Source organism: Rhinopithecus bieti, unplaced genomic scaffold (assembly GCF_001698545.2).
Source record: "Rhinopithecus bieti isolate Rb0 unplaced genomic scaffold, ASM169854v2 scaffold_48298, whole genome shotgun sequence".
In the NCBI taxonomy this organism is placed as follows: Eukaryota; Metazoa; Chordata; class Mammalia; order Primates; family Cercopithecidae; genus Rhinopithecus; species Rhinopithecus bieti.
The window spans coordinates 5,091-31,021 of record NW_016818994.1 but is presented as its reverse complement, the minus strand read 5'-3'; the positions used below and the strand labels follow the sequence as shown (position 1 = coordinate 31,021).

Below are 25,931 nucleotides of genomic sequence, written 5' to 3'. Positions count from 1 at the left end.
GCCATGGACTCCTGGAGAGACGCCTTGGAGGGAACCTGCAAAGAAATACCAGCAAGAAACAACTCGGAGGTACCTGACAGTTTTCCCTTATCTCTGATCCATGTTGCCTGGCCACGTTGTTCATAAAGAAGGCCTTATGACACATCTCATAAAAGCAACCCTAGCCTCTCGATCACTCAGCAATTTGGGGGAGGAAAATCAGACCCTGAAAATGAAAGTGCACAGTGGTAATATATGGTATCAGATCCATCATTCTTTACAGCAACAAGAATGATGGCCTTTGGGAAGCAGCAGTTGCACCTAAAAGATAGGCAGTTTGGACATGTCTTGACAGAGAAGAATTACCCATCTCACCCTCATCCCCCTACATCCCCATCCTCATTCCAAGGAATGGCAGAATTACAAAGAAATCAAACACAGGGCAGATTTAATAGAGATTCAAGGCTTTGGTACTAATAACAAGATGAAGTTTTAGTCTACCAGGTATCAGCATATTCTCAGTCTGTGCGAGGGTGTGGCTGCCCATTAGACAGGACTTGGTGGGATATGGGAGGACTCACTTTCCTCTAATAGCACTCAATAATTTGTCCAGGGTGCTGAATTGGGACCATGCAGGCCTAATTAGTGTTGACAAATAGCAGTCACAGGTGATGGTTCTTACACTTGGCTTCTGTGTGAGAGTGAGTTTATTTTGGATTAATGAAGCTGGAGTGGGAATAGATATCTAGAAATTACAAACATAAGCTTATGAGGGCTAGTTGATGACATAAGCAAGTGAAGCAAGGTTTAAGGCAATAAGGAGTAGTGGGGATTGTGGTTAACCTGAAGGTGCAAATCCCACCTAAAGCAAGAAGCCACCACTCAGTTTCAGCTGTTTGAGGCCAAGTGGGAGTGTGAGACTGGTGTTTCCAATCAGAATTTATGGGAGGAGCTAAAAAACCTCTTTTATGTGGGATCTCTTGATTTTAAATATTGGCAGCTAATTTTAAAATGTTCTAGACTAATCCCTTATCTTAAGATTGGGAGTTGCAGGCCAGGCCAGAAAGGGGACGAAACTTTCTCAAAGCAGTTCAGCAACTTTGCCACAAGATAGGGATTGTAATTTCATTGCCTGACTCCTAGGTTAGTGCTCTTTCCTTTTCACTTCAGCTTGCTTTCCTCTTTAACAAAAGTCTTTAGTCTCTCATCCCTGGACCCAGAAAAGACAGGGTAAGGAAGAAATTGGCTGGGTTGGGGGATGTCTAAGCACACAAGTCCTAAATTTTACAAGAGCACAAGATAAACGCAATTATTTTAACACACTCTAACTCAGCAAAGTTCTGGGTTTAGAGTACAGAAGCAGGGGAATGAGGATATCAGGATTGGAGAGTCAGGGGTGCTTTGCAAAGATATGTGCTCCTCCTGGACCATCTGCAGAGTTCTGGGGCATCCCTTGTGGAGCACCTCTGAGCTCTGAGCCAAATGTGTCCCTTTTCCTTTTATGCTAACCAAGTTTCACAAGAACAGATCCTGTGGCCTCTGACTTAAACCACAGTAGTTGCAAGCTGTCCTTGTAGGAATTCTCTGGAGCAGAATAATCATGCAGACCATGGAGAAAAATCCGTCAAGATATATCTGGTCTAGCCACCTATCATAACTCAACGCCATCCTCCTTCTGCTCCCTGGCTTAGACTCCCTGAGCCCTTATCCTCCAAAGCTGGGCAAATCTTTCTCCTTTGGCAATACGGGGGACACAGTTTGCATTACACAAATCAACAGTGTCATCTCAGAAGAGACCAAATAGGAAATAAGAGGCTTAACGGGATCTGTCAATTACTGTCTAGGACCATATTTCTTTGGGAAGTGATTGTTTCACAGAATCTAACGTCTCATAGTTTCAGATTACTTCCAACCAGGACAGCCTACAAGATAGCAGTACAATCTGGAGAATTGGGCAGTGTAATTATAGTGTGGAAATGATGTTGATCACTCAAGCAGAGTGTAGACCTTGAATCTAAAATCTTGCTCTGTCTTCCCACCCATTTTCCATGGCTCCCACTTGAAGCTGTAGCCACCACACTCAGGAAACCTGGAGTTAAGCTCATTCCTATTTGGAAGCTAGAAGGTGGTCAAGTCCCTGTGTAGGGTGTAATGAGGTGTGGGGCAAGGGATCAGGACCAAGTAGGGACTGAGCAGTTGGGGCTAACAGGAACACCTCAGGGGTGACCCATTGCCCTAGTTTATGATGGTAACAATTTCCCAAGTACTTAATTTCCCAAGCATATACATATGTGTGTGTGTGTGTGTGTGTGTGTGTGTGTGTGTGTGTGGGTGGGTGGGTGTACATATATGCATATATATAAAACTCCTAATTCTTGTTACATATTAATAAGACTATGTATATGTATATATGTGTGTGTATGTATGTACATATATACACCTTCCTCCCTCCCATCTCCTTTTCTCCTGCTCATCCTTTCTTTCATCCATTAATCTATCCATCATCCATCCATTATTAAATATTTTCTTACTATTTTCCTTCCTTTTCTCCTTCTTTCATTTGTTCATTCCTTCCTTCCTTTCTTCCTTCTTTCCTCCCATGCATCCTTGATTTCTTTTACCCATCCATTCATCTATACATCATTCACTCATCTGTTACTAAATCTTTGCTTCCTTCTTTTCTCCCACCCATCCTTGATTTCTTTCATCCATCCATCCATTCATCTATACATTATCTACCCTTTGTTATTAAATCAATCCTCCCTTCCTTCCTTCCTTCCTTCCTTCCTTCCTTCCTTCCTTCCTTCCTTCCTTCCTCCTCCTTCCCTCCCTCCCTCCTTTTCATCTGTTTATTTACTGAGTACCATCTCCACATGAGACAATATGTAAGGCTTTTGAGGATACAGAGATGAATTATTTCAGCTACTCATTGAGCGTATGCTATGTGCAAACGTACCTATACATAGCTTCCAGGTATAGAAAAACTCATTATTCATATTGTTCGTCAAATATTTGTGGATGATTGACAAGTTTTTTGGACTTATTACTGCTCATCAAACCCATTTCCACTTTTACTTGAGCACACAGTTTAAGCTACATTTTCCAGCCTTCCCTGCAGTGAGGTGTGACCAAGTGACTGAATTCTAGTTAAAGGAATGTGAGCAGAAGTGAGGTGGGGTAGTTCCTGGCCTGGCCATAAACTGTTTCTGTTTTTTCCACAACCTTCCAGCTAGGTTTCAACACCAAGGATGACCCTGGAAGGTCACTTGTTGAAACTGGCAGAGCCATCAGGAGCCTGGGTTCTTGAATGAACCAGTGGAGCAGAGCCCTCCTTCCCTCCCCCATCCTCTGCTGCCCTGAACCTGCATTTCGTCATCAGGTAAGGTAAACCTACACTGATTGAGTTGAGGAGAAACATGAGGGTTGTCAATTGCAACAGTTAGATAAACTCTATAACAGGTGCTGGGGGAATGAACATTCATGCAAACCTTTTTTTGGCACCTACTACAGTCCAGGAAACATAGTGAGTAGCCAGAATGAGGCACAGTTCACTCTTTCAAACAACTCTACTAGGCTGTGGGACTGCAGAGATAGATTCATAACAATTAATTGGTCATTTCCACAAACATTCGTTAGGTAATTAGTATGCCCCAGTCTTGGAGTTAAACTTTGAGGACACAAAGAATAATTCATTCAAACATGGATTAAGTTTACTACTACATGCTTGACACTGGGTTGAGTATTAGGGAATCAAAGATAAATATAACTCTTCTCTTCAAGGGGTTCACAATCTGGTGGAAGAGCCACATCACGTCCTGGTGTTGCAAGTATGGGAAGTGTTCAAATAGAACTTTTCATGAGATTCCATGATGACCCAGGGAATTATCTCTGCTTGAGGCTGAGGAAGAAGAGGAGGGAGCACGGAAGGCTGCAATAAATGGTGGTTTTAGATCTGAGCTTTGAAGGATGAATATAAGTTTTCTAGGCGGAGAATAGGTGGAAGGGAAATCCAGGCAGAGGACACAGCATGTGCAATGGGGGTGTGTCCTGGGATCAATGAAGAGTTCTGTGTGTCTGGAGCTCAGGGACAGGGTCAAGGACAGAAGCAAGTGAACAGGGTGGCAGCCTGACTGTATGGCAGATGCTCTCCTCTTTCTCCCTGCAGAGTTTGTGTGATTGGACTCAGCAGGGCTAACAGGCTGAGATTTATCCCATCCTGGACTGAGGCGGGAGTAGACATTCTGTCTGATGCCTCTCCCACTGGACAAGGACTGTGGTTCATTTTAAAATGATACCTTAATGAGGGACCTCACAATGTCACCCTGCTAATATCATCCCCATTTTATGAATGAGCAAACTGATGAGCAGAGAGGTAAATTACTCATTCAGATGACACGGCTGTTTGAGCCCAGGTTGGCACTTAAGCCTCCAAGTGAGATTGCATTTATAATGTGCTTGTGGCCCCTGTAGAGTAGGAAAGGGGTTTCCAGATCAAACAATGAGGCAGAAGCTCTGAAAATCTCAGGGTGATTGACTATATTTGGCAGAGGCCAAGGAGGTTCCCCTTCCAAACACTGACCAGAACTAGTTCCACCTGGCACTCATGTGTGTGTGTGTGTGTGTGTTCGTGCGCATGTGCGCACACCTGTATGTGTGCATGCATGTTTGTGTGTATTTGTAGTGTAGTGAGGGGTGTAAAGGTGGGAGAATCCTAGCTGAGCCAGGTATAGCCTGTGCTGTGCTAGGAAGGAATAAATCTCTCCCTGAGCCAACATTAATACAAGCTTGGCAGGTTCTGTGCAGGCCCCCAGTTGATTATGCCAGTGGATGCTGGGGAGGAAAAGATTAAGCTGCCAGAGTGGGGTGTGAATGCACATTACACAGGGTGACCACACACACACCCACACAGCCACACACCAGCCCACACAGCAACACACCAACCCACACAGCAACACACAGACCCACACAACAACACACCGACCCACACAGCCACACACCAACCCACACAGTCACACACTGACCCACACAGCCGTGCAGCCACAACCCACACAGTCATACACCCACACACCAACCCACAGAGCTACACACCAACCCACAGAGCTACACACCGACCCACACAGTCACACACCGACCTAGACAGCAACACACCGACCCACACGGCCACACACCAACCCACACGGCCACACACCGACCCACACAACAACACACCGACCCACACGGCCACACACTGACCCACACGGCCACACACTGACCCACATGCAGGTTCTGTGCAGGCCCCCAGTTGATTATGCCAGTGGATGCTGGGGAGGAAAAGATTAAGCTGCCAGAGTGGGGTGTGAATGCACATTACACAGGGTGACCACACACACACCCACACAGCCACACACCAGCCCACACAGCAACACACCAACCCACACAGCAACACACAGACCCACACAACAACACACCGACCCACACAGCCACACACCAACCCACACAGTCACACACTGACCCACACAGCCGTGCAGCCACAACCCACACAGTCATACACCCACACACCAACCCACAGAGCTACACACCAACCCACAGAGCTACACACCGACCCACACGGCCACACACTGACCCACACGGCCACACACTGACCCACATGGCCACACACTGACCCACATGACAACATACCGACCCACACAGCCACACACTGACCCACACACCTGTGTAGCCACACATGCACACAGTCATACATCCACACACCAACCCACCCACACAGTCACACACTGACCCACACAGCCATGCAGCAACACACCCACAGAGTCATACACCCACACACTAACCCACAGAGCTGCACACAGACTCACATACCTACACAGCCCCACACACCCACACAGCCATACACTGACCCACATGGCTGTACCAAGGCAATCAGAGTCTGGAACACTCTTGCTATAGACTGACCGCAAATTGGATTTCCCGTCAACTCTCGCACTTGGAGTGACAGCTCAGGGTATTTGAAGAACACACGGGGTGGGGCTCACAGAGCCATCTCGCTAGTTTGGGGCAGCCCAATCTGTAGAGTTAGAAAGTGTTGCTTTGTTGCTTTTCACAAGGTTACTTCTCTGGATGGGTTTTGTGCAGCTTTGAAAATAAGACTTATTCCTAACAGAGCTTTCCTCTGGGGCTATCGTTCCATTACTGTTTTATTATTTATTTGTATGGGTGTGACATGGTCGGGGGAGAAGAAGGGGTGTGTGTGTGTGTGAGAGAGAGAGAGACCATGGAAGCTGGTTGGCCCCATCTAAAGCATTTGTATGAAGTCCCTTCCAGAAATGTGTTTACATGACAGACTGTCTCAGATCCAGCAAGGCAGAGGCTGCTTTTTGGCATATATTATCAATTCCAAAATGTGTAATAAATACACATTTCACAAAAGCAATATGTATTTTAAAATATAATATGTGCAGACAATCTTATAAATCACTAGCTTGACACTAGTCAGCTGGAGAGGTTTCTGGGGCAATGGTGATGTACATGTGCATGTGTTTTTAATAATGTCAGCATATTCATAACCTGTTTGAAAAACAACAGCCAAAAGCCCCTTCTACCTGCCAACTTTACAATACACGTTTACCCAGAGCCTGCTGTATCCTAGACTCCCAGGCAAATAACAAGGGGGAAAGAAAGGAAAGGAAAGAAGAGGTGAGGTGAGGTGAGGGGAGGGGAGGGGAGTGGAGGGGAAAAGGAGGCGGGGGAGAGAGAGAGAGAGAAGAAAAGAAAAGAAGAAAGTATAAATTTGAATAAGATGTGAAAGTTCCACCCGTCTCAGGATGTATTTCCCAGATGGACTTGACCAGCTGAGGTTTCAGATGTCAAAAAGTATGCATTTTATGGTGTTCACGCAGAGGTTTGTGTGATAATATTACATGAGGCAGAGCCACAGACTGCAAGAGAGGGGAGGGTTTCATCAGATCCCCCATGCTGACACACCCCATGGAGCCTCACGCTGTCATGGTGTGTTAAGGGCTAAATGTCAACCTAGAGTATACATTTCTGCTCTTTGTCAGTTGGTGATACCCTTTGGAATTTTTTCATGCCCACTTTAGTATTTCATGGTTGAATGTCACTCTCCTGGTATAGGTAGTAGTGGTCACAATGGGATTTCTGACTCACAGTTACCCTCTACTGAATCCTTTAACCTCTTCAAGGAGTTCCATGGGCCTCATCATCTCGTGGGTCCTGCCTCACAGAGCGTCAGTATTCTAACCGTAACCCACAGCTGTCTACCTCTCCTCCCGCCCCACCAAAACTAGCAAAGAGAACTAGCATTACTGAAGTGTTGCAGCCAAGTTTTAAACATAAAAATGAGACCAGTGCCCAGAGGAGGTAAAGTATATTTATAAGTAAGAATTCTATTACAAAGTGCAGCCTGGGCAACAAAGTGAGACCCCATCTCTACAAGATGAAAAATTTAAAAAAAATTAGCCAGATGCGGTGGTGCATGCCTGTAGTCTCAGCTCCTCGGGAGGCTGAGACAGGAGGATCCTTGGGCACAGGAGTTTGAGGTTACAGTGAGCTGATCACACCAGTACACTCCAGCCCGAGCAGCAGAGAGAAACCATCTTCAAAACAAAAACAAAAATAACAAGTACTGGAAAAAAAGAATATATGCCTATATTTAGGTAAAAGGATATTCATTTAAGTGTTGGTCATAATATTGAAAAAATCAAAGCAAATTAAATTCCCAAACAAGGAGAGATTATTTAAATGAGCTATGGTACATCTGTGCAGTGGAATACTATACAACCATTGCCAAAAAAAAACCCAAAATAATTTAGAGACTTAGAAAAGGTTTCATGATATTAAATGAAAAAGCAGGTTATAAATCAGGCCAATTTGAGAGTATTTTATATTCTGTTATGTTTGTTATTGCTGTCATGTGTTACTTATGGAAGGCTGCAAAGTGCTACGTATTCAATATGAGTTTAATGTTTTAGTATATAATGCGTTCACATATGTTAGTTTTATATAGGTTTATATTTGGAAGATATGTCTAGAAATGTTAACATTCGTCATATTGGGAGAGGGGATTCAGGATCATATTTATTCTCTTTGCCTATTTGCATTTGCCTATTTGCGATGAATAAAAACTGTTTTGTTTTGTTTTAAATTAGAGGGTTTTTTTTTTTTTTAAGAAAGAGTCTCATTCTGTTGTCCAGGTTGGAGTGCAGTGGCACAATCATAGCTCACTGTAAACTAAACTCCTGGGCTCCAATGAGCCTCCCACCTCTGCTTTAAGTAGCTGGGACTACACGCATGCAACACCATGCCTGGCTAGCTTGTATTTGTTCATTTGTTTTTACTTTTAGTAGAGACAAGATCTCACTATGATGCTGAGGCTGGTAATAAGAATTAAAATGTGTTTTAAAGTATTTTAGTGTCCTAGAAAAATAAGCTGACACTTAAATGTTTAAGTCTACCACGGGCATAAAAGAAATCAGGCAGTAGAAGAAAATACTAAGTCAGCAGGTGCCATTACAACTTGACCTCTTACTCCTTTAGGGAACTTCATTGGTGGATGTCCATGTTTTCTCAGTCTCTGGGTGCCCCATTAATTGGTAGTCACCCCATTAGCAGGCCTGGAGAGTTGCAGGATGAAGCCAGTATCAGATTCCAACCTTTCTGTTCTTTCATAAAGACAACCAGAAATGGGTAGCAGCCAGAAGAGAACAAAGTGACCCCTTCTCCTTTGTCTTGAAGTAATTGTAAGTGAAGGAAAGGGCTCAACACATGTCCTTGGGGATGGCCGTCATCGTCTTTTTTCTCTACTGGCCCACCCAGGACCTTATACCTGATTATCATAATATCAGTAAGTGGAATGACCTCAGAAAACAATACCAGAAAGAGGATGAGAATAACATTGATAAATGCAAATAGCTGCCTGAAAGCAGGTGTCAGCAAAGTTTTATTGGAACACAGTAACACATACTAGTTTACCTATTGTCTATGGCTGCTTTTGCATGATAGTGGCAATTGAGGAATTGAGAGTTAAGTCAGGAGCTCACAATCCCCCAGTACAGACTATCTTGATGTTTTATTATAGATCAATTATTTGTTGTCTGGCTTCCGTGTCTGAAATGTAATATCCATGAGGGCAGGAATGTGGTTTCCCTAACAGGCCTTTCCTTAGTATTAAGAATAGTGCCTGACACATAGTAGGCACTCAATAAATCAATATTGAATGAATAAAACTGAACACAAAAATGACAAGTGAGGAACTTAATCATAACTTAAGAAAACAGAAGGCAAGGAAAGAAGACAATTTTATGCAGCTGCACCATGTTGCTAAGGAATGAAATAACATATATATTTTTAAAGGAAATCAAAGATTATTAAACAATGAAATGAGAAGAAAGACTGCAAAGCGAAAGAAAGAAACTGAGAGCTAAAACACCACCCCCATGGAACTGACAGATACATTACAATAGCAATGATGGAAATACTTAGCTAAACTAAAATTCTGATGTAAAGGCTTCATTTAATCATGATGAGTGCAGAGAATAAAAGACAAAGTAATAAGAGACAACGTAATCAATAATGAAGGACAGTCAAAAAGTGATCAACGTAGAGACAATTGATGTTCCTGAAGTAGAGAACCCACCAATGAAAAAACCTGTTAAAGATAGAATAGCCAAAAGATATAACAACATTATAGATAATTAGTGATAGATTCATAGAGAAACATTAACTGTAAGCTATGTTCTGGTTAAATTTTTTAACCTTGAAAACAAAGAAAAATTGTGAAGATTTCTCGGCCGAAAATGCAAATCACCAGCAAAGGGTCACCATCCTTTTAGGATGAAAATTAGATAAACTCTTGGCTTTGCCAAACCAATGTTTACTGGTGGACAGGGGAGTAAAGGCTACTTAGGACTTGGTAAAAGAAATGCAACTGTGGAATGATGGGAAAATATGAAAGGAAAAGTTTGTTAATTTTGCAAGAAAATATCTGAAAAAGTAAAAGATGCACACAAATGGGCACATACACACAATCTGAGGACTTCAGAAGTTTTCTTTGGAATTGCAATTAGTTTTTTCTTTTTCTTTTTTTTTCATGTAATGTGTAATTTCGGCATATCTACCAGATTCCTTTGAGGTAGCTTTGTGCTGTGAGTCGTAATGAATTCTCATTTGGTTGTTCCTAAAGTTGGCTTCCCCATGTCTGGCCCCAAATCAGGCCGAGTAATCAGGTATGCTGCCTCTTCAACTCCCTGATGATGTTTATATCGTCTGATTAGTGTATTCCACAAACCTTTTGTTGTTGTTATTGTTTTTCTTAAACCACTTAATTGATGTATGATTGATATATAAATAGTGGCACATATTTGATGTATATATCTTGATCAATTTGGGGATAAACAAACATCCCTGAAACCATCACCACCAAGGTTATAAACACAGCTGTCACATCTCAAAGTTTCCTGCCACCCCCCTTTATTATGATTGTTGTTGTTTTGGTAAGAGGCCTTAACAGAAGATCTACCCTCTTAGCAATTTTAGGTACACAGTACAGTATTGTCAGCTATCGGCACTATGATGAAACTGTACCCTGTAACCATCACTTCCCAGTCTCCCCCTTCCCCCAGCACCTGGCAACCACCACACTACTCTCTGCTTCACTATTTTAGATTTCACATATAAGTAAAATCACACAGAGTTTGTCTACCTGTATCTGGCTTATTTCACTTAACATAATGTCCTCTGGGTTCATCCATGTTGTCACATATGAGAGGATTTCCATTTTTGGGGGGCCGAATAATATTCCATTGTGTGTATACACCACAATTTCTTCATTCATTCATCAATCAACATGTAGGTTGTTTCCATATGTTGACTGTTGAGAATGCTGCCATAAGCATGAGAGTACAAATATCTCTTCAGCATACTGATTTCAGTTCCTTTGGATATATACCCAACAGTGGGATTGCTGGACCATATGGCAGTTTTATGTTTAATTTTTTTGAGAAACCTGAATACTATTTTCTATAATGGCTGTAACAATTTATATTCCCACCAGTAATATACAAGGTTTTCCTTTTTTCCACATCATCACCAGCAGTTATCTTTTTTTAAAAATTAGGAGCCATCCTCATTGTGGATTTGATTTGCATTTCCCTGATGATTAGTGATGGTAAGCGTGTTTTCCTATATCTGTCAGTCATTTGTATGTCTCCTTTGGAGAAATGTCTATTTACATCCTTTGCCCATTTTTTCAATCAGGTTATTTGTGGGTTTTTCTGCTATTCAGTTGTATGAGTCTCTTAGGTATTTTGGATATTAAACTCTTACCAGATAATATGGTTTGCAAATGTTTTCTCCCATTCTATAGGTTATCTTTTCATTTTATTGATTGTTTACTGTGCAGAAGCATTTTAGTTTGATACAGTCCCACTTGCATTGTATCCAATATCCAGGATCTTTCCCCCTATGTTCCCTTCTAAGAGTTTTATGGTGTCAATTCTTACATTTATGTTTTTAATCCATTTTGAGTTGATTTTTGGGTATGGTGTACAGCAGGGGTCCAATTTCATTCTTTTGTGCGTGGATATCCAGTTTTCCCAACATCATTTATTGAAGAGATGGTCATTTTCCCACTGTGTATTCTTGGTACCCTTATTGAAATTTAGTTGACCATATATGATGGGTTAATTTCTGGGCTCTCTATTCTGTTCCATTGGTGTATGTATCTGTTTTTCACTAGCCTTTCTACCATGCATAGTTGTTGTCACAGACTACAAAACATCTCAGGTATTTTTTAATTTTTGCAGTGTCTTATTTGTGGAGCTAGTGATTGCTTCACTGGCTCCGTTGCAGGCCTCTGTTCTGAGAGAAGCAGGATTAATATTTCATGCAACCTCCTTCAAGTTGCAGCTACTATATGTCCTAATGTCTTCAGCCTGTTTCGTTTGAGAGATGGGTTCTAGTGCCTGCCAAGCTTCTAAGTACAAAGAATAATACCATTATTGAGAAGGTCCAAAACCACATGAATGAAAAGATCTGATTGCCTTTACAATGCCATATTAGACACGAGAAATGTACAGACAAAACAATCATTCAGGGCTGGGTGCATTGGCTCATGCCTGTAATCCCAGCACTTTGGGAGGCTGAGGTGGGTGGATCACTTGGGGTTAGGAATTTGAGACTAGCCTGGTCAATGTGGTGAAACCCCATCTCTGTTTAAAAAAAAATACAAACATTGGGCTGGGCGTGGTGACTCAGGCCTGTAATCCCAGCACTCTGGGAGGGACAGATCATTTGAGGTCAGGAGTTCAAGAGCAGCTTGGCCAACATGGTGAAACCATCTCTACTAAAAATACAAAAACTAGCTGGGGCGGTGGCGCATACCTGTAATCCCAGCTACTCTGAAGGCTGACGCAGGACAATCGCTTGAATCTGGGAGGCGGAGGTTGCAATGAGCTGAGATAGCTCCATTGCACTCCAGCCCAGGTGACAGAGTGAGACTCTGCCTCAAATATAATAAAAATAAATAAATGAATACATAAGTAAATAAATGATTAGCTGGGCATGGTGGTGCGTGCTTTTAATCCCAGTTATTCAGGGGGCTGAGGCATGAGATTTGCTTGAACCCAGGAGGCAGAGGTTGCAGTGAGTTAAGACTGTGCCACTGCACTCCAGCCTGGACGACAGAGTGACAGAGTGAGACTGTCTCAAGAAAAGAAAAGAATCACTCAGTACTGACACCTTTGAGAGTCCACTAGCAATTTCCACTGGGTTCCTCATTACCTTTGTCTTCAAATTATTTTCTCAATAAAAAAGAAACTCTTCCATTGAATATGAACTCCTTCTTTTTTCCTTTATAACCGTAACAGAGTATATCACTTTTAGATCCCTAATATGTGATAAAACACAAATACATTGTGTACTTCTGACTCTTAGTAAAATAAAATACCCAATAAGCTTATTTAAGGCACATATATTCATCTTTTGGATACTTGGTAACAAAAGCCTGATTATTAGCTAGGACTCAGTTTTCTGAAGCCTCCTTGGAGGGAAAACCCAATACTTTACATGGGTTCATTGGGGTCAAAACTTCTGTCCTTAAAATTTGTGCAAAAGGAATTATAATAACTCTAAGGTGAATGAAAGCAATCTGTAAGATGACCAGTATCATAATTTGTAAAGATTAGGAAAGGAATGCATAGACAGGAAGTTGAAGATGGTAAAGGAAGTTGTGTTACATTCAATCGAGAAGTATAGGGATGCCCCCTGCTTCGTGGTAGAAAAAAACAGAAGACAGGTGAAAATTATTTGAAACTGTCCTCTAAGAAAGCAATCACAACTTTCTTACTCCATTTTTACAGTCACTTTACCAAAAGCGTGCATGCTGGGATTGACTCACTATGTTTTACTGAGGCTATAACGCTAAAGTTGCTTAATAAGAGATTTGCTGCAACAACAACAACAACAACACCTTATTTTAACCTAGTAGAGTATCAAGATCCATGTTTTTATAATTATTTAGTTCAAGAAGCTTCTTCCTTGGGTTTAAATGATCATTTACCAAATTAATGGAATTTAATAAAGTATCCAAGAATGTTCCCTTTTGGACACACAAATTTAAAGAGACCAATACGGTTTGGATCTGTGTCCCCTCCAAATCTCATGGCAAATTTTAATCGCCAGTTTTCTAGGTGAGGCCTGCTGAGAGGTTATGGGATCATGGGGGCAGATAGTCCCCGCGGTAATGTCATTGCAATAATAAGTGAATTCTCGAGAAATACGGTTGTTTAAAACTGTGCAGCACCTCCCCTCCCTTTCTCTTTCTTCTGCTCCTGCCGTGTAAGAGGCCTTGCTTTCCACTTTGCCTTCCGCCATGATTGGAAGCTTCCTGAGGCCTTCGCAGAAGCCACAGCCACTGTACTTCCTGTACAGCCTGCAGAACCATGAGCCAGTTAAACCTCTTTTCTCTATAAATTGCTCAGTCTCAGGTATTTCTTTATAACAGTGCGAGAATGCACTAATGGAGAGACATTTTCCTTTCCACTCTAAGCAAGGCAGATGAATTCAAAGATGAGTGAATCAGAAAATCATCAGTGATGGCTTTTCTGGCTTTATTAAGCACTTTGGTGACCTACAGACAGAAATGCTTACCTTGGGTGACAACTACAAAGCGAACAGGTCATGAGAATTCAGTTTATCTATAGTTCAGGGCATTATTCTCCTCTGTAAATGGTAGCTTCTAAGAATAAACGGTATTACACTTTTGGATTTTAATAAAGATTTGATTTACCTGGTAAGACAGATAAATGGCAGGACACTTACAGCTAAAATCCAGAGAGCCTGGCCCTGCTCTGGGGTTCTGGAGACACAGTGCTGCTCTTGAGAATGATCTGTCATCTTAGGCAAGGTTGGTATTCAGTAAATCCAGGGTGACTTTTAATTCATTCCAAAAAGTAAATATTTTCATTCAGTAGAAAACAAGGACATCAACATGCAGTTTGTCAGTCCTGAGATTCGTCATGATTAAAATGCTGAGGTGATGCCAACAGTGTTTTGTAAGTTAACTTAGCAAGTGTTTGTCAAGCCCTTAGCAACTTCTTTTGAGAACATTTTTAAAAGTGTGACGCATAATTCCTCATCCTAAGAATCTTACCAGTACGTTTAATGAAAGTAATTCGGGATACCCAAAAATGCATTATGTAAATTAACCGGTTTCTCAGTTTCTGTAGAATCTCTCCTTTAGAAAACTTGGCACTTTGTAAATCTCTGACCTGTTCTAATGGGCAGAAATGCCTCCTAAACCTTGGAAGGTAGAAAGGAACATGGCAGAGAGTAATTTTAAGGACGTCACAGTTTCTGAAACGGCCTTGACTCCGCCCGTATGATGTTTGTTCCACCCCAAAGCATCCTTTCCCCTCTTGTAACTGAAGATTTCTCACATTCATGCAAAATTTGACATTTATCTTAGGTGCTTTCCCTGTGAGAATATCAAAGTATTTTCTACCTTTGGAAAAAATAAGAAAATAGCCACACAGAAGTATGATTACTTCACATGTAAGACCCCAAACACCATTTCACTCTCTATATTAAAACATTGTCTTCCACACTTTAAATACATACACTAAAATAAGAAAATATTTTAAAAGAACCAAAGAAATGGGGAGTATTTTAGTTTTACATTTTATTGTTTTCAATATTATGAAAACCTGTACCTTGTAACAATAATGTAAGAAATACAGCCACTGAGGCTGGGTGCATTGGCTCACACCTGTAATCCCAGCACTTTGGGAAGCCAACATGCTTAAACCAATAAAGGGTATCTATCAAAAATATATAGATCACTTGAAGCCAGAAGTTCGAGACCACTCCGAGCAAAATGGGGAAACCACATCTCAAGGCCTCCCAGAGGTGGGATCAGCACTTTCACCTGCCCCCAGCTCCAGCTCCAGCAGATCTAGAGAAGCTCGGTGAGCAGCTGGGGGAGCCCACAACTTAGGGTTTCCTTTGTTTCTGTCACTGTTTGTTTACGTCTCAAGTCACTGGGGCATCCTTGGAGCTTGTCTTGGCTTCACTGCAGTAGGACGGGTCTCGCTGCTCCCAGTGAAGAACCCCTCCCGGGGCCTGACATAAGACGCCTGGGACACAGTGGCGTCATTTCATCCAGTCTGGGATTCAAGTGGCTCTCAAGAGTGGAGCTACCTGGAATGCTTTTGACAGCCAGTTACAGCTTTTTTGCAACCTGGGCACCCACACCATTTGTAGTGCCTCAAAACAATGTAATGTGGGATTATGGGCTTTAGCTCTTGACTGTGCTGGGGGCCCAGATACCCAGAACCTTCCTAACATGCACACTTCTGGATTGGAAAGCACCTGTGCCCTCAGTGTTGCAGGCAGGATTTGTGGAACTGGACGGGATACTTCTCACATTAAGACCTAACACTTGTACCCCCCACCCCCGTGTCCTGGCATGGGCAGCTCTGCCAAGAGGCTCTCTTGACAGGGGCAGAAGACCTTCTATCTCATCAGGCTGACCTCAGAACAACATCTCCCTGGATGAGCTCTGGTATCTGCCTTTAACCACAGCTAAGATGTTCTTTGCCGACTAGGTCCACAAATGCTACAAGTGCATCATCAAGCAGGGCCAGGCCCTTTGCATTCCCTCAGGTGAGTGCAGGCAGCTTTGGGGATCCTGTCCTAGGGCTTGCCGGCCCTTATCAAGGTTACTGCCCTGTCCCTCATGTTGTGTCCCCACCGTGGGGTCTCTTGGCATCCCTGGCACGCCTGCTCCCTTGTCCAGATCTTAACGCCACCCCAGCCCAGTCCCTGCAGAGGGGCCAGCAATGGGGCTTGTGTTGTCTGGTCAGCATGGGCACTCCTTACCACTGAGGCCACCTTGCAGCTGCACAGCAAGGCAGCCCCCTTCACAGCCTGGCTGGGCTCACTGTGACTGAGCCCGTGGCTGGAGAGCCAGCTCAGAGAGCCTTGTGTGGGGACAGCAGCTATGGCATCAGAGCCAGTGAGGGAGGAGGGCGCTAGCTGCTAATTAAGGCAATATTAGGGGACATTTTGAGTCTGTACTGAGGGGGAAAGCCCGTTGTGAGCCGCTGTGTGCCCCTAGATGACGTTAGAACAAATCCCAGACATCCCGCTGTTTCATTAAATATTCCACTCTTTCTGAAGGGCTTCCGTTCCTTCTAAAGTAACATAGCTGCGATACTGTTCTCACACCTCAAACAATGAACAATTAACAGCAAGTCCCTAGTATCATCGAATAGCTAACTTGTGTTCAGATTTTTGAATTGTTTTATAAGGTATTTTGTTTTTTGTTTTTTGTTTTTTTCCGTTTTAAATAAGTATCAAACTGAGGCCCTCACATTTTAATGATTTATAAGCTTCGGAATCTTCTGTAATCTCTGGGTCCCTCCTCCCTCCATCAGCTTCCTCACAGTCACAGCTATTTAGGAAACAGCTGTAGGTTTCCCAGGATCTGGCCCAGGCTCCATCTCTGAGGATAACCTGGGGTCCAGTCCAAGCTCTGGGGGCGATGCAGCTGCCCTGGCCTTGTCTTCTGACCATGAGTGTGGTTGGGCGGCCGGGTAGCTGGACACAGGCTGGGGCTTCCTCTCTCTGAGGACTGCCCTCATGTGGCCTGAGCGAGTCTCCTGAGCTCTGGGCCTCCGTTTCCCTGTCTGGTTCAGGGCTGGACTGAGTAGTCTGTACTGCCTCGGATGCAACCTCTCCCCCAGTCCCCTTCTATGGGGGCTGGGGTGGTGCCAGGGCCAGAGAGCTTCTCCCAGGGAGGCCCCAGGCTGCTACTGAAGCTGCAGAGGTGGACAGGGCACCAAGGCATGGGCGGGCAGGAGCTGGAGCCTGGGCTGGGCCAGGGAAGGCCTGTGCTGGGCCAGGGAAGGCCTGTGCTGGTCTCCGCCACTCCCTGATCTGGAGCCATGAGAAGCCCATTCATGGGCGATAGGTCGGGTGCCAGCCACTCCTGTCTCTCTCTCAGGCTGGATGTACGCCACACTCACCCCTGTGGACTGCCTGGCCCTCACAGGACGTTTCCTCCACAGCCTGAGTGTGGAGATGCAGAGGAGGCAGTGCCTGCCGCACTGTCTGCCCTCAGGCTCCACGGGGCTGCATCCTCCTTCTAGCGGGGTTGGTGCCCGACACCTTGGGCCAAGCACTGGCTGACGGTCATGCTTGTGGGTGACCTGGACCGTCAGCCTTGGTGGGCCTCTTCTTGACGTGGAGGGAAGGAGAAGGTGGGCTCTGGTATGGTGCAGGCCAGCCCCTCTAGGGACCTGGCTGCTGGACGGTCATAGTCACCCTTGGTGAGGTTGGGGTTGCTTAAAAGTCTGCTCCCTTCTCTTCTTAGGCACCAACAGAGCTCTCATGGGCACCGAGGCCTGCAGCCACCCGGGACAGTTGTCACTGGTCCACATCAGCTATGCAGGGCCCAGTGGGGAAGACTGAACTGGTGTGTCTGGAGCCTGGATCCACCCCCGCCATCGCCTGCTTGATGGTCAGTGCACTGAGAATGGCTCTTTGGTGGCTTCCAGAGCATATGAAGTGGAAAGAAGGTTGAAACTATGCAGCCTGACTCAGTTTCCTGACTTCTAAACTGTCTGCTGGTACATGGGGGAGCACCTGCTGGAAGCATTCAGATGTACCGGTCACTCCAGGGTGGGCATCCAAGCCTGAGGCTCTTGGCTGTGGGGGCAGCCAGACCTGGGTCAGGGTTGACTGTCTGGGTGTGAGTGCCACCTTCCTCTGGCCTGAGCAAATTCCCTTGGGATTGAGCCTCCTGGGCCTCAGTTTCCTCATCTGTATAATACAGGAGCAGATTGAACCGGCTGAGCCTTTCCTTCTGATTGGACTGTGCCTTGTTTTAGAATGAACACTGGGCTGCGGGTTGAGAGTGGGGAGTGTCCGTGGCCTCGGTGCAGGTATCAGTCACATCTGCTCCACCGTCCACACTTGCCTCCATTGGGAAGGTGGGACCCTGGCTCTGTCACCAGCTGAGGAGTAGGTGTGAGTCCCCTTAGGGTCCCTCAGGGCCATGGCAGCTGGACCGTAAGGCAGGCTTGTGGCTTGGTCCTGGCCCTCTGTGGACGCACAGTGGCGTCCCTGGGCCACCCCTTCTGTCCCCGGTGCTGCCTGGTTACACCCTGAGAAATGAGAACAGGTGGCTTCCGGCAGCCACCACCCTGTTCAGGTCTCCAGAGTCTGCCCAGCAGTGTGAGGGAGCCTACAGGAGGGTTTGCATTTATGTGTGATTTGCTTTCTCAGTGTGCCCTTCACCAGAAGTTGGTCTTAGTTGCTCCTTTTTTTTGGTTCTGATTGCAGCCAAGAGCTCTTTTATCCAGAACCCTAGTTTGAGAAGGAAAAATGGTCCTTAGTCATGGCTGGCCAGGTTTCAGTAAGATTTCCCCATTGCGCCCTAAATGTGGAGCCCTGAGCTTGACTCTGGCAGAGGGAAGTGCCCAGGATGGGAGCTTAGCCCTGCCCTCAAGGGACTCGTGCTGGGGGAGGGAATCAGGGTAGCACCTGGGAAGCCATCTCACAGGGCCAGCCTGACTACTGGCCAGCTAGGCCACCGTGGCCATGTTCTCTCTGCCTGGGCCCTCCTCTCTGAGGGGATAACAGTTTAGTTGGCCCCCAGGACTGGAAAACCCAGGGAGCTGTCGTGGCCCTAGTGAATCAGAGCCCTGGAGCCCTGCAGCCCTGGAGACCTCTCCAATGGAGGCTCACAGCAGGAGCACATCCCCCAGCTGAGTTGTGCTTGGTCCCTCCACTGTGCCAAGGGGCGCCATGAGGTGGGAAGGGGTGCTTGGGGATGCCTGGTGTATGCCTGGGGACAGCCAGTCTACCGGCTCAAATGTTAATCTCCTTTGGCAACAACCTCAGAGACACACCCGGGAACAGTACTTCACATCCTTCAAGCCAATCAAACTGACACTCAGTGTTAATCATCATGGTGGTAATGGAGAATAGAAGTGATCTGGCTGGTGTCTGCGGCTGCTACAGGAAGATCTAATAGCATGGGATACTGCATTTCAAGGGAGCCTACTTCCATGAATAGCACCACTAATGTTAAGGATTTGGAAAGATTCATTGATATTTCTGGGACTGTTGCTATTACATTCATTCCCCAGAGCTTCTTCCCAGGCTGTCTCTCAGGTTCCCGCTCCTTCTCTCTCCCCATCTACTTAATTCTTCCTCTACTTCTAGGAGCTGGCCTTCCTCTGCTCCACCCCCATATCGCTGGGTACCAAATTGGGGTACTCTTTCTATACAAGTGTAGTTTTTAACCTAAATCAGTGTCCCTTTCATTACTAATCTGTGTGCTTTGCTTAAATAGAAAGAGATTTATTAGTTTTAGAGTGCTGGAAGAATCTCCAAGAAAGACAGCAACAACAGAAGAAAAAACTCAGTCATATTTAATTATCTTCAAATGAAAGCCCCAACACTATTTTTTATAGTACTAGGCACTAAGAATTTTAAGAATTATATACTAGCACTTCCATTAGACCTGAGTACAGGGCATCAACCCACTGAACCTGTGCTGCCTGCTTCTAAGGAAGCCAACATCCCTTGATACAGTTGCTTCCTCTCGTTGCTCGCTTCCTTCCTCTGATTCGATGTAGCTGTAACTACTTAGAGGAACCACAGCTGTGTGGGAGTCCATCTGCAAAGGAATCTGAAAATGGTAATTATCTATGTATGTATGTGTTCATCTATGTATCCATTAATAATTTGTTCATTTCGTTTTAGTTTAGCAGATTTTTTGTCAAAGACAATTGTATTAGAAAAGTGGTTGAAATGAATATTGACTCAATTCGTAGTACTCTCTAAACATCTCATTCTGATTTGCTTGAAGTGATTATTTAATCCTGAAAAATCTTTGAAAAAATTTTATGAATACATATTTAATGTGTTTCCAACAGCAGAAATAACCAAATAATTTGATGAATCATGATATCTACAGAAGAACATTAAGCATCTCATTTTAGTAGCCCTAGGTAGTATTTAACACATTTTATGCATACATTAGCTGTCTTTAGTTTTACAAACATAATGTAGTTTGTTAAAATCTAGCATTATATGGAATAATAAAATGCATTTTATTTGTTCTTCTAACACTTGCCTAAATAGAGGTTTAACATTTGGTGCAAGGGATGAATTTACTAAATCACCCTTCTGGGAGAGGTGTCCCAGAAGATGCGTAAAGTTTGTTTGCCTTCATGCAAAGTTATGTTCTTTCTGGACTTTCAGAGTGTAGAAGTAGCAAAAGTGAAAAATACCATTCACAAAGAGTGGAGAAAAAAAGATCACAAATGTAAAAATTATCAGTGTAATTCTCTTTAATGCAGAATTAATGAAGTTAACTAAAGGGACTTGGCCTGAAATTTATTCAGATAAAACAAAATTCCAAAAGAGTATGACATGGGCCCTAAAGTAATTTATTTATTTCCTAATGGTGTGTAAAATGTCTTTTTTCTTCAGTACTTCTTTTTTTACTGTCCTCAGAACACATGGGATGAAAATTACCTAATTTAGAATTTCAATGAACATATTTACCATGGTATTCACTTTGTTGTTTCCTATCCAAACTAAAATGAAAACATTCCAGGTCATTTTATTTTCAGAATAAACCCTCAAAACAGCAGAGTTCTAACAAAGGATTGAAATAGTTGCTCAGTTATCAAAACAAATGATAGTTGCAAGTTTTTACTAAGAAATGAATATTCATAATAACCTCCAAAAATAATGAGGATGTTATAGATAATCATTTCAATCAAGAGCGCAGGTGTCAGATTCCAGGTGAAGGGGGTTAGGCACCACGGTATAAACCTGGCTATGGCCAAATGGAGCCAATAGATACTGGGTTTTGTCTTTTTTATTCATTTTTTGACTTTGATACAATTGAAGAAAATATTACTTATCCAAGGAAATATATGCTTTCAATTTCTTTCTGCCAAAGGTTTCTTCAGCCCAGTCTTTGATTCATTGTAATATTTTCTCTCTTGATATCTCAAAAATAATATGACATTATTTTATTTTGCCGCATGGAAATCCAAAATCCAATTATAATTTTGTGTTCTTGGAAATGAGCTGTGTTTCAATACCAAATATTTTAGGGTTGTTTAAAAGAATAATAAAAAGAGGAGAAAAACAAGACAAGAAAAAGACCATAAAGGAACAGAAGGAGGATAGTAGTCGTCATATCAGCGGCTAATCAGAAGGGAAGTCTTCACTTCTCTCTTTCTCCCAGGCTGAATCTGTACATCTATCTGGACTTGTATTGATCTTTATGTTCTACCGTCTTTCATTTACAGGGATGTGTCACATTTACCCCAAATCTAATGTTCAGCCTTTCACAGGGAAAAATGGGGAGGCATCCTTTCCCATCTCTTCCACTGTCATGGATTTTGCTTCACAGGTCATCCACTACCTTATCTGGGACTCCACATTTCCCACTCTGTTTCTTTCCTGTCCAAAGTAAACATCTCTACATTTCCGTGAGCTCAGAAAACACATAAACACACATAACAATTTTTATTTAATCTTTACATACCGGCAACCTACTACAGCTGAACCGTTGTTCTCCTTCACACCAGTGTTCCAAATAGTATTCTGTTCCCACTGTCTTAAAACTCAGGTAGGATGGCTTCTAATTCAACTATTCAGGTGAAACGTGCTCTTAGGAAATTTCCAGTGTCCTTTAGTTTGCTAAATCTCAGGAAAAAATTCAAGTTGGAGTCTTCTCTTTATGGTATATACTGCTCTTAGATTGCTTCACATTTTCACTCTTAAAATGCAGTCATCCCTAGCTCCCATGACACTAGTGTCTCAAGATTTTTCTTTTACATTTCTGAGCATTCTTTCTCAATTACTTTTGTAGACTCTTCTTCTGTGTGTCATTCTTCCATACGTCATTTACAGTTAGTGTCACATAGCATTCTCTTCTGGGTTCAATTTTCTTCTTACTCTCCAAACTCTCCTTAAGTGATCTTATGCATATTCATGGGCTAATAGCCAGTAAATGTGTATCCACACATCACACATCTGTTTTTGAGTTTAAGACCAATATATGTATGAGATATATGCATTGTGTAGCTCTAATTGAATTTCCTAAAGACAGCTCGCCATCAGGATATCCAGAACTGAACTTATCACTGCTTTTATTGTAACACTCATTACCAGTCACCAATCTCTATTCTCTGTATTGATGAGTTGCCAAACAATTCATTCAGTATTTCAATCACTATGAATCATGCTACTTATACATGCAGTAAGTGCTCTGTTTCCAAAAGCTCTCTATCATGCCTACCACCATTTCCTTAGCTCAGACCATCCACATTTCATGCCAGAATTACCACAGCACCCATCAATTAGATATTCCTGCCTCCAGGCCTACATTGTCTTCTCGTTTCTTAAATGATACTCTTCTTAAAATCTGATACTTTTAATCACTAAGTCTTTNCCTCCAAAATAATGAGGATGTTATAGATAATCATTTCAATCAAGAGCGCAGGTGTCAGATTCCAGGTGAAGGGGTTAGGCACCACGGTATAAACCTGGCTGTGGCCAAATGGAGCCAATAGATACTGGGTTTTGTCTTTTTTATTCATTTTTTGACTTTGATACAATTGAAGAAAATATTACTTATCCAAGGAAATATATGCTTTCAATTTCTTTCTGCCAAAGGTTTCTTCAGCCCAGTCTTTGATTCATTGTAATATTTTCTCTCTTGATATCTCAAAATAATATGACATTATTTTATTTTGCCGCATGGAAATCCAAAATCCAATTATAATTTTGTGTTCTTGGAAATGAGCTGTGTTTCAATACCAAATATTTTAGGGTTGTTTAAAAGAATAATAAAAGAGGAGAAAACAAGACAAGAAAAGACCATAAAGGAACAGAAGGAGGATAGTAGTCGTCATATCAGCGGCTAATCAGAAGGGAAGTCTTCACTTCTCTCTTTCTCCCAGGCTGAATCTGTACATCTATCTGGACTTGTATTGATCTTTATGTTCTACCGTCTTTCATTTACAGGGATGTGTCACATTTACCCCAAATCTAATGTTCAGCCTTTCACAGGGAAAATGGGGAGGCATCCTTTCCCATCTCTTCCACTGTCATGGATTTTGCTTCACAGGTCATCCACTACCTTATCTGGGACTCCACATTTCCCACTCTGTTTCTTTCCTGTCCAAAGTAAACATCTCTACATTTCCGTGAGCTCAGAAAACACATAAACACACATAACAATTTTATTTAATCTTTACATACCGGCAACCTACTACAGCTGAACCGTTGTTCTCCTTCACACCAGTGTTCCAAATAGTATTCTGTTCCCACTGTCTTAAAACTCAGGTAGGATGGCTTCTAATTCAACTATGCAGGTGAAACGTGCTCTTAGGAAATTTCCAGTGTCCTTTAGTTTGCTAAATCTCAGGAAAAAATTCAAGTTGGAGTCTTCTCTTTATGGTATATACTGCTCTTAGATTGCTTCACATTTTCACTCTTAAAATGCAGTCATCCCTAGCTCCCATGACACTAGTGTCTCAAGATTTTCTTTTACATTTCTGAGCATTCTTTCTCAATTACTTTTGTAGACTCTTCTTCTGTGTGTCATTCTTCCATACGTCATTTACAGTTAGTGTCACATAGCATTCTCTTCTGGGCTCAATTTTCTTCTTACTCTCCAAACTCTCCTTAAGTGATCTTATGCATATTCATGGGCTAATAGCCAGTAAATGTGTATCCACACATCACACATCTGTTTTGAGTTTAAGACCAATATATGTATGAGATATATGCATTGTGTAGCTCTAATTGAATTTCCTAAAGACAGCTCGCCATCAGGATATCCAGAACTGAACTTATCACTGCTTTTATTGTAACACTCATTACCAGTCACCAATCTCTATTCTCTGTATTGATGAGTTGCCAAACAATTCATTCAGTATTTCAATCACTATGAATCATGCTACTTATACATGCAGTAAGTGCTCTGTTTCCAAAAGCTCTCTATCATGCCTACCACCATTTCCTTAGCTCAGACCATCCACATTTCATGCCAGAATTACCACAGCACCCATCAATTAGATATTCCTGCCTCCAGGCCTACATTGTCTTCTCGTTTCTTAAATGATACTCTTCTTAAAATCTGATACTTTTAATCACTAAGTCTTTATTTTTAACTACTAATTTCTCTCTCTCTGGAAATCAGGAGAAAACATTAAATTGAACAAGAAGAACAGGAACAAGAAAAATGGTCGCGAAGAATGGTTGAGATCAGGGCTGACGCAAACAACCCATATTAATAAGTGCTTCATATATAATGTGCCAGATGTTTTAAGCCTATTTTCTCATTTTAATCCTTATCATGTCCCTATGAGCAAGGCAGTATGATTTCCTAAATGTGATGGTTATTATTGAGCGTGAACTTGATTGTATCGAAGGATGCAAATTATTGTTTCTGTGTGTGTCTGTGAAGGTGTTGCCAAGGGAGATTAACATTTGAGGCAGTGGACTAGGAGAGGCAGATCTACCTTTAATCTGGGTGGAGGCCACCTAATCAGCTTCCAGTGCAGCTAGGATAAAAATAGGCAGAGGAACATGGAAAGACTAGACTGCCTGAGACTTCTGACCTCCACCTTTCTCATGCTGGATGCCTCCTGCCCGTGGACGTCAGACTCCAAGTTCTTCAACTTTTGGACTCTTGGACTTACACCAGTGGTTTGTCAGGAGCCTTTGGCCACAGACTGAAGATGACACTGTTGGCTCCCCTACTTTGGAGGTTTGGAGACTCGGTCTGCCTGCCTTGCCCCTCAGCTTACAGATAGCCTTTTGTGGGACTTCACCTTGTGATCATATGAGTCAATATTCCTTAACAAACTCCCTTTCGTATATACATCTATCCTATTAGTCCTGTCCCCCTAGAGAACCCTGACTAATACACCAAATTTTTACCTGTAAGAAAACTGAGGTACGGAGACATCGAGTACCTGGAGAGAGATTCAATTCCAGGAAGTCTGGAATTGAAGATTCAAGTCCAGGACTCAGGCTTCTGTGACTACAGGCGATTATTGAAACCACCACTTTTTGTTCTCTTGGAGGAATATAAGACATCAAAAACATGACCTTGCCTTGAAAGACAACTGTGTACAAGTAGAGAGAGAGAAGCAGTCAAGGAGGTAGACAAATTAGAGTAAAACATTCAGTAAATCTAAAAGGAAAATTTTTCTTTGGAAAAGGAGGTCATCCACAGTGTTAAGGATCACCTAGGATGGTGAATAGAGACAAGCCATTTTTAAAAGACTTTTCAATTTCTCTTAAATAATAATTGGTGACATTTTGAATTGTGGGGTTATTAGAGTTGGAGTTTATTAAAACTCTGGGTTATAACTTTTAAACATTTATCACAGCCGATGACTTGCAAAACAAGA

The 25,931-nt window shown here is 42.8% G+C and overlaps 1 long non-coding RNA gene across 1 annotated transcript; it reads left to right on the top strand.

The window, feature by feature from the left end:
• LOC108519170 (uncharacterized) lies at positions 1-20,585 on the top strand. Its single transcript, XR_001882551.1, has 3 exons — positions 1-69; positions 3,209-3,358; positions 17,846-20,585. It is a non-coding gene; the product is annotated as an uncharacterized LOC108519170 (long non-coding RNA).
• Positions 20,586-25,931: the final 5,346 nt, after the last annotated feature.